This window comes from Homalodisca vitripennis, chromosome 8 (genome assembly GCF_021130785.1).
Source record: "Homalodisca vitripennis isolate AUS2020 chromosome 8, UT_GWSS_2.1, whole genome shotgun sequence".
Lineage (NCBI taxonomy): Eukaryota > Metazoa > Arthropoda > Insecta > Hemiptera > Cicadellidae > Homalodisca > Homalodisca vitripennis.
This window is the reverse complement of record NC_060214.1, coordinates 65,728,836-65,735,741: the sequence shown is the minus strand read 5'-3', so window position 1 is coordinate 65,735,741 and position 6,906 is coordinate 65,728,836. Positions and strand designations below refer to the sequence as shown.

At 57.6% G+C, this 6,906-nt stretch overlaps 1 pseudogene; it reads left to right on the top strand.

Moving 5' to 3' along the window:
- Positions 1-1,921: 1,921 nt before the first annotated feature.
- LOC124368206 lies at positions 1,922-5,596 on the top strand (annotated as a pseudogene).
- Positions 5,597-6,906: the final 1,310 nt, after the last annotated feature.

Below are 6,906 nucleotides of genomic sequence, written 5' to 3'. Positions count from 1 at the left end.
CTTGGAGACCGCCAGCTCAAGTCCATGGCCTCGTATCTAGGCATTGACCCGATATCCTAATTACTGATTATGGCCGTAACTGTGACCAAGTCGGCGTCCTCGCCGTTGCATGACTGCAGGCCACGTCATTCAGATAACCACGAGGTAGACGTCAGTGGGGGCATTTCGAGGCCAAGCAACATCGTATGAAACATTCATAGGTATGGGGCCGAGATAGACCGTTGAGCTCCGCACCGGCATGTGACCTCTTTTGTTCTCCTTCCGTCTTGGGTTTCATACAATAGCCGTTCGGTTCTTCCGGTAGTCTGCACAATGTCCAGGAGATAGTCGGCACACTGAACCGTCCCGCTGCAACGCCTTCCAGCATGTCACCTCCCACAGAGCAGAGCTTTAAACGCGGTTTTTACGTCAATTGTAACCAACAGCACAATCGGACGAGCCTGGTGACCAAGCTGTTTCGGCCTGCTGGACGCACTGATTCACCTCTGTATAAGGGCGTTCAGAGTTGTGTCGCTTTCGAAAGCCATGTCTGACACGGGGAGAGAGATCTCCGGGCTTCGAGAGGACGACAGGCATACCTGGTAGGTGTCAGCAACCTTTTCATAGAGCTTCCCCGCTGGTTTGTCAAGCATTACAAAAGTGGCCTGTATGCCGACGGCGGAGTTCGGATTAATTTGCCTTTGCTGATCAGCGCCAACTAGCACCTTTCAGGCGACGGGTACACACACAGCTAAACACAAACATGGCAATATCACATGTTCAGCAGCAAGAGCGGATAAACTCGCCGCCACAATCTTCAAAACCTCAGCTGGAAATGCCATCAGGTCCAGGAGCGCTTCTTGTGCGCATAGGTAGACACCGCCGATACAAGCTCCTCTGCTCAGTAGTATAAAAATGGGAAACGTATCGGTAACGTGTCTCGCTACTCTCTCCTCCCGCCTTACAGGGTGGACTTGGGAAGAGAGCTTACACGATCGTCGAAATCAATTCCAGCAGGCATATTTCGTGCTTTTTCCTTGTCCTCCTAGCTTTTTTTCGCACAAGTTTGTATCCTCTTCAACAAGGGTCCGACGTTCACTTCCTGCGGCAGAGCTCACACGCCAGCATCGTGCTTTGCTTAAACTTAGCAGCCTTGTGCTCTGGCCGACCTAGTTATTAGCTTCAGCCGAGTTTCGAGCTTGGCTGCGCTCTACGTTCTGCACATTAGTGCTGTTTCTCTGAAGTCGGCCAATTTCAGTCCGTACTCCAGATGGCATGGCGACAGCCCCCGGTAAGGTCGTTTCCGACGGCATGACGAATTGCAAGAGTTGATCTATCAGTTTCATGAAGAGTCGACTATAAGCATCACCTCAGCTGTTTCAGTGGAATCGGGAAACCCCGGAACACCAGCATCGATACTACGATCTAGCTTGCTCGACAAGCTTTTCAACTGTCCAGCTTGCCAGATTCAGCATGAGTGTTCGGGTATTCGCCAGCAGCGGCAGCAGATTTTCGATGAGAGAGGGAAAGCGATGAACTAGTGGTCACTAGACTGTAGACGTTCCATCACTCGCCATTCCGCTACTAAAGGGAAAACAAATCGGCCGATACCATTCGTAATGTCTGGTATTGATCTCACCGAGGGGGAGTGCTTCGGAAGGTCGGCTTGTCCCTCTATTCGCGACTTCCAAATCGAGTCTCGAGACCATCTCCAAAAATATGTATTTCCCCTACCGTTAGTCACGGGCTACCCCATTCGACGCAGGGCGTTGAAGTCACCCGCCACTATAAACACGCCAGGGGGACGCTTCGGAGACTGTCTTCCAGCGGCTTCCAACATTTCCAGGTACTCTCGCGCGGAACCGGAGTTAAATTGGGGAGAGGTACACACTGTAAATGGTACGCTCGTTCAACTTAACCCAGACATAACCGTCACCGGACCATGACTCAGTACGCGGAAACCCACGACTGTCTGCGATCAAACAGCAGCAGTGCCGAGTCCATCGTAAAAAAACCAAAGATGAGCTGGTTTTGGTTCGGACGGGTTCCACTGACGATACACTATCTGGGCTTTGTCTACAGGCCTGCTGTTCAAGGATTGCGTCCGACAGCGTGAATCTCTGCAGATTGGCCTGGTTAAATCGGATCATTTTCGTTGGCCTAGCACGGGCTTTCACTGTCGTCTAGGGCTTTCTTTGAAAACACCGCACGGCCCTGATCCTGGAACATGATCTGTCTTTTGATCCGGGTTTCCGAGTACATAAGAAGCAAGGAAGGAGCCCCACGTTGCATAACCGCCGCCCTTGTGTTCGGGCGCTGCCGCATTTCCAAATACAGTTACTCTCCTATCCGGTCGGAAACAGTTTCCTCCTAGTGTGACACGTAAGCCGAGGACAGCGGAAGCATCTGTCCACATCCACACGGCCCCGTATCCGGCAGGACGACCACCCGGACCTGATTATTCCCCTTTTGGAGTATGTCAAGGGGTCACTTTAGAGCAGCTCAACCACGGCCTTCCTCTGATCTCTTGCCGGTTAGGCTTGAAGAGGGTTACCCTAATTTTCGCCAACAAGGACAGGAAACTCCTGCTTAGGGCGTCACGAGTTGTCGGCTTCGGTGGTCAAGGCATCCAGATCTTGGATCTTAGCCTTGCCTTAGGATACAAATGGAAGCGAAACATCGCCCCTGTCGCCCACCGCCTTCTTGTATCGCCTCTGGTGTTTTCACTTCTGGTCGTAGGCATTTGCGGGTATTTCCAGGTAATACTCCTCCCGTGAACAGTCTTCCCTTATGTGGCGTTACCACGGATGCCTGACTCTTCGGGTGTAACTCCAGCAATCATTGCAAACAAGAATCTCGGCGTATGACTTGCCAGCTTGTGGCTTGACAATCACCAACCTTGCCTCACAGGCCTGGAACGCGGGGAGTTTCTCCGGCTTCTTTTACTGTGGGGGGGAGGTGGAGTAGGTCTTGCCTCTTCCGACTCTTATCTAAGGCCTTTCGCTTTCCTTTTTTTCTTTTTTGAGGACTTACACGGGCGAAACTCGCTCTCTTCTGTATCCGTTTGACAGAAGCTGGCTCTCCGGCGTCTCTCTGCAGCTTTTCCTCCTTTGGTTGTTCAGGGGGGGACTTCCGGCCGCTCCTTTTCCCAGCCGTGGTAGAGGGCTGCTGCCACCATAGATGGTGATGGGGCCTGAGTCTCTTTTTCGCAACTTTCTCTCTGCAGTCTCTCCATCGATAACTTCCAGACCTTGCAATAAATGTAACCGATCAGATCTAGAGACGTCTCCAGGAGTGATCACTGCGTTCCTGACTGCCGTGCTTAGGCTCTTTTGTCTCGGGACGTAGCTGCCTCGCATGTCGGTAAGGACGTCTTTCATCCTCTTTACCCCGTGAATATGGTGATCCGCCGCTATACTCCGGTTCTTCCCATCGGGGGAAGCCAAGGGAAAAAATATTTCCCTGACTTAGACTGGTGTCTCATCCGACTCTGAACTCATAGAGACAATAACGGTTGTAACCGTTCTTATTGTGAGGCACAGGAAGCTGGCCATGCAGAAGTTGCCGAAGGGGCGGAGTCTCGTGATTGAGGGTCGCGAAGGAGGGGTACCTTAATAAACGTCTACTCTTAGCCAAACGAGGTCTTGCAGTACACCGAAGGAGAGGGGGGGGAATTCACTTCTCCAACCTTTCTGGTTATCGTTGTCGATGGGTTTTTGCAATTCCATACTTTAGGTTTACCAGCGCATCGTGCGACAAGGGCGGCCCGGAAAATCGAGGAAGGGTGTACCCTCGAGGACTGAGCCTCTACCCCAGATTCCCTGGGGCCACGTCCTCGTTATCCACAGCACCGGAAACCTGACGTGCCTGGGGCGGCACCCCCCCCCCTCCCCCCCCCCCGACCCCCCCCCCCCACCCCCCCCCCACCCCCCCCACCCCCCGCCACCAACCACACCCCCCAACCCACCCCCCCCCCCCAACCCCGCACCCCGCCCCCCCACCCAGCCCCTCCCCCCCCCAACACCCCCCCCACCCCCCCGGCCCCACGCCGACCCCCCCCCCCCCCCCCACCCCCCGCCCCCGCCGCCCCCCCGCCCCCCCCCCCCGAACCCTCGCCCCCCTCCAACCCAGCCGCTCCCCCCCCCCCCTCCCCCCGCCCCCCCCCCCGCCCCCCCGTCCGCCCCCCCCCCCCGACCCGCCCCCCCCCCCCCCCCCCCCCCACCCCCCCCACCCTCACCCCCCACCCCCCCGCTCCCCCCCCGCACCCCCCCCCCCCCCCCCACCCCCCCCCCCCCAGCCCGCCCCCCCCACCCCATCGGCCCCCCCCCCCCCCGCCCCCCCCCCCCGCCCCCCCCCCCCCGGCCCCCCCCCCCCCCCCCCACCCCCCCCCCCCCCCCCCCCCGCCCCCCGCCCCCCCCCCCCCCCCGACCCCCCCCCCCCCGCCCGCCGCCCCTCCCCCCGCCCCCCCCCCCCCCCCCCCCCCCCCCCCCCCCCCGCCCCCCGCCCCCGCCCCCCCCCCCCCCCCCCCACCCCCCGTCCACCCCCCCCGCCCCCGCCTCCGTCCCCCCCCCCCCCCCCCCCCCCCGCTCCCCCGCCCTACCCCTCCCACCCCCCCCCCACCCCCCCTCCCCCCCCCCCCCCCCCCCCCACGCCCCCCCCCCCCCCCCCCCTCCGGCCCCACCCACCCTCCCCACCACCCTCCCCCGCCCCCCGCCCGTCCCGCCGCCCCACCCCCACCCCCCCCCCCCCTACCCCCCCCCCCCACCCCCCCCCCCCCCCCCGCCCCCCCCCCCCCCACCACTCCCCGCCCCCCACCCCTCCCACCCCCCCCCCACCCCCCCCCCCCCCCCCCCACCCCCCCCCCCCCCCCACCGCCCCACCCCCCCCCCCCCCCCCCCGCCGCCCCCGCCCCCCCACCCCCCCCGCACCCTCCCCCCCGCCACGCCCCCCCCCCCGTCCTCCCTCCCCCGCCCCCCCACCCCCAACCCCCCCCCCCCCCCCCACCCCACGCCCCGTCCCCTCCCCCGCCCCCCCCCCCCCCCCCCCGCCCCCCCCCCCCCCCCGCCCCCCGCCCCCCCTCCCGCACCCCCGCCAACCCCCCCGCACCCCCCCCCCCCCCCCCACCGCCCCCCCGCCCCACCACTCGCCGCCCCCCTGACCCCCCGCCCCCACCCCCACACGGCCCACCCGCCCCCTCAACCCCCACCACCACCCACCAAGTTCAGCCCCGACCCCCCCCCGACAACCCCCCCCCCACCACCCCCCACAACCCCCCCCCCCACCCCCCCCCGCCCCCAGCCCCGACCCCCCGCCCCCCGCCCCACCACCCCGCCCCCACCCGCCACCCCAACCCTCCCCCCCCACAACACCCCCCCCCCCCCCACACCCCTCACCACACCCCCCCCACAAGCCCCCCCCCGACCTTAGACAAATGCAGAGCTCCGGACACTTGCAGTCCATGCGCCACTTCCTGTTAGGGCCCGTAAGGGGATGGTCTCCTGCGTCATTCCATGAGAAAACACCATCGGCAGTGCAAGCACACATCAGTCCCCTGCGACAATTCAGGGACACTCCCCGGGTTTCCGGTATGCGCCGCGTCAAAAAGATGAGGAAGTGACACCCAGTGGGGTCGATAGAATATGAAGAGGTGGGTGGAAGATTTGCCAGAAAAGATAATAAAGATGTCTGAGCTAAGATCCTCAGAAAGAGAGATAGAAAGCCTTAGCTTCTAGAAGGACTGTGAGGAGAGTCTCACAGCTAGGCTCAGGTTTCAGCCCGGGGTCGCCAGCCCTCCCGAAGAAAGGTGGGAGGCCTTCCGTGTAGTCGAAAGACGACATACCCTGAGGGTCCTGTGGGGTGGGATTACTGCACTGTATATTGAGTCTATTTTATAAGTTATACTTCTGCAAGAGGACGCCCTGCACTTTATGTATTGATTTCAAATACGAAAACATTTTATACTTCAAAGGTAAAAAGTTAAGTTAATGTGATTAGGAGACATATCTATACGACTAAAGAAAATCATTATCCTTAGGAAGTAGAAACTAATATCATCAAAACACAGTTCTGAACTAATTTTTTAGCAACAAAAGTGCATGTTAAAAACACATGTCAATAAAATTTCATTTTTTTCAAGAGATGCTACTAAGAGAGCTATGCCAAGCTCCCACAACACTTGGTCAGATGCAAGAAGTAATTCGTAGACACTACTTTAATAGTAATTATTTAAGTTAACTTTTCATGTTTCTCAATAAGGCTGCATTGAAGCTAAATATTTCCTATTCTTATACTACTTCCTATATTTCTACTAATAAGATTTATTAGTATAGATTTATTCTTCTAACATTTCCTATATTTTCACTACTAGACTTTAAAATAATGGTATGTACTGTAGTACGGGCAATAATAAAAAGTAAGTAGCAAGTAAAGTTAATTTAAATCTGCAAATTCATGCATGGTTCTGCATACAAACTTTCTTATTTGTCCTTAACCTGTTATAATATAGGTATTGCAGATACCATCATTAAGTATATCCTTAAATAAAAGTTCCAAAATAACCTGTGCAGATGGAAGAAGAGAAACAAGTAAATTGGTTGTGCATGGTGTTTAAAAAAATACTTTTACAAACTTTGGGAATAGGTTCCTCAAACAGAAATAAGAAAAAGATTTCTTATAAATATAAACTACTAGCGGGCCCGGCGCGCTTTGCTGCGCATTTCAATAATTTTTTGCAAAAGTTGCCCGCGGCTTCGCACGCAATTTCCCGTTGAAAACAGTACACTATATTCACTTATTCTTTTTCTATCACATTCTAAACATTGCTGAGATAATTGATAGTCGTTCCATCGTGAGCCTCTTGGGCGTATTATGAAGGTATGTACCATATTCCTGCCTCTATCTAGCTGTTACCCACGGCTTCGCACGCAA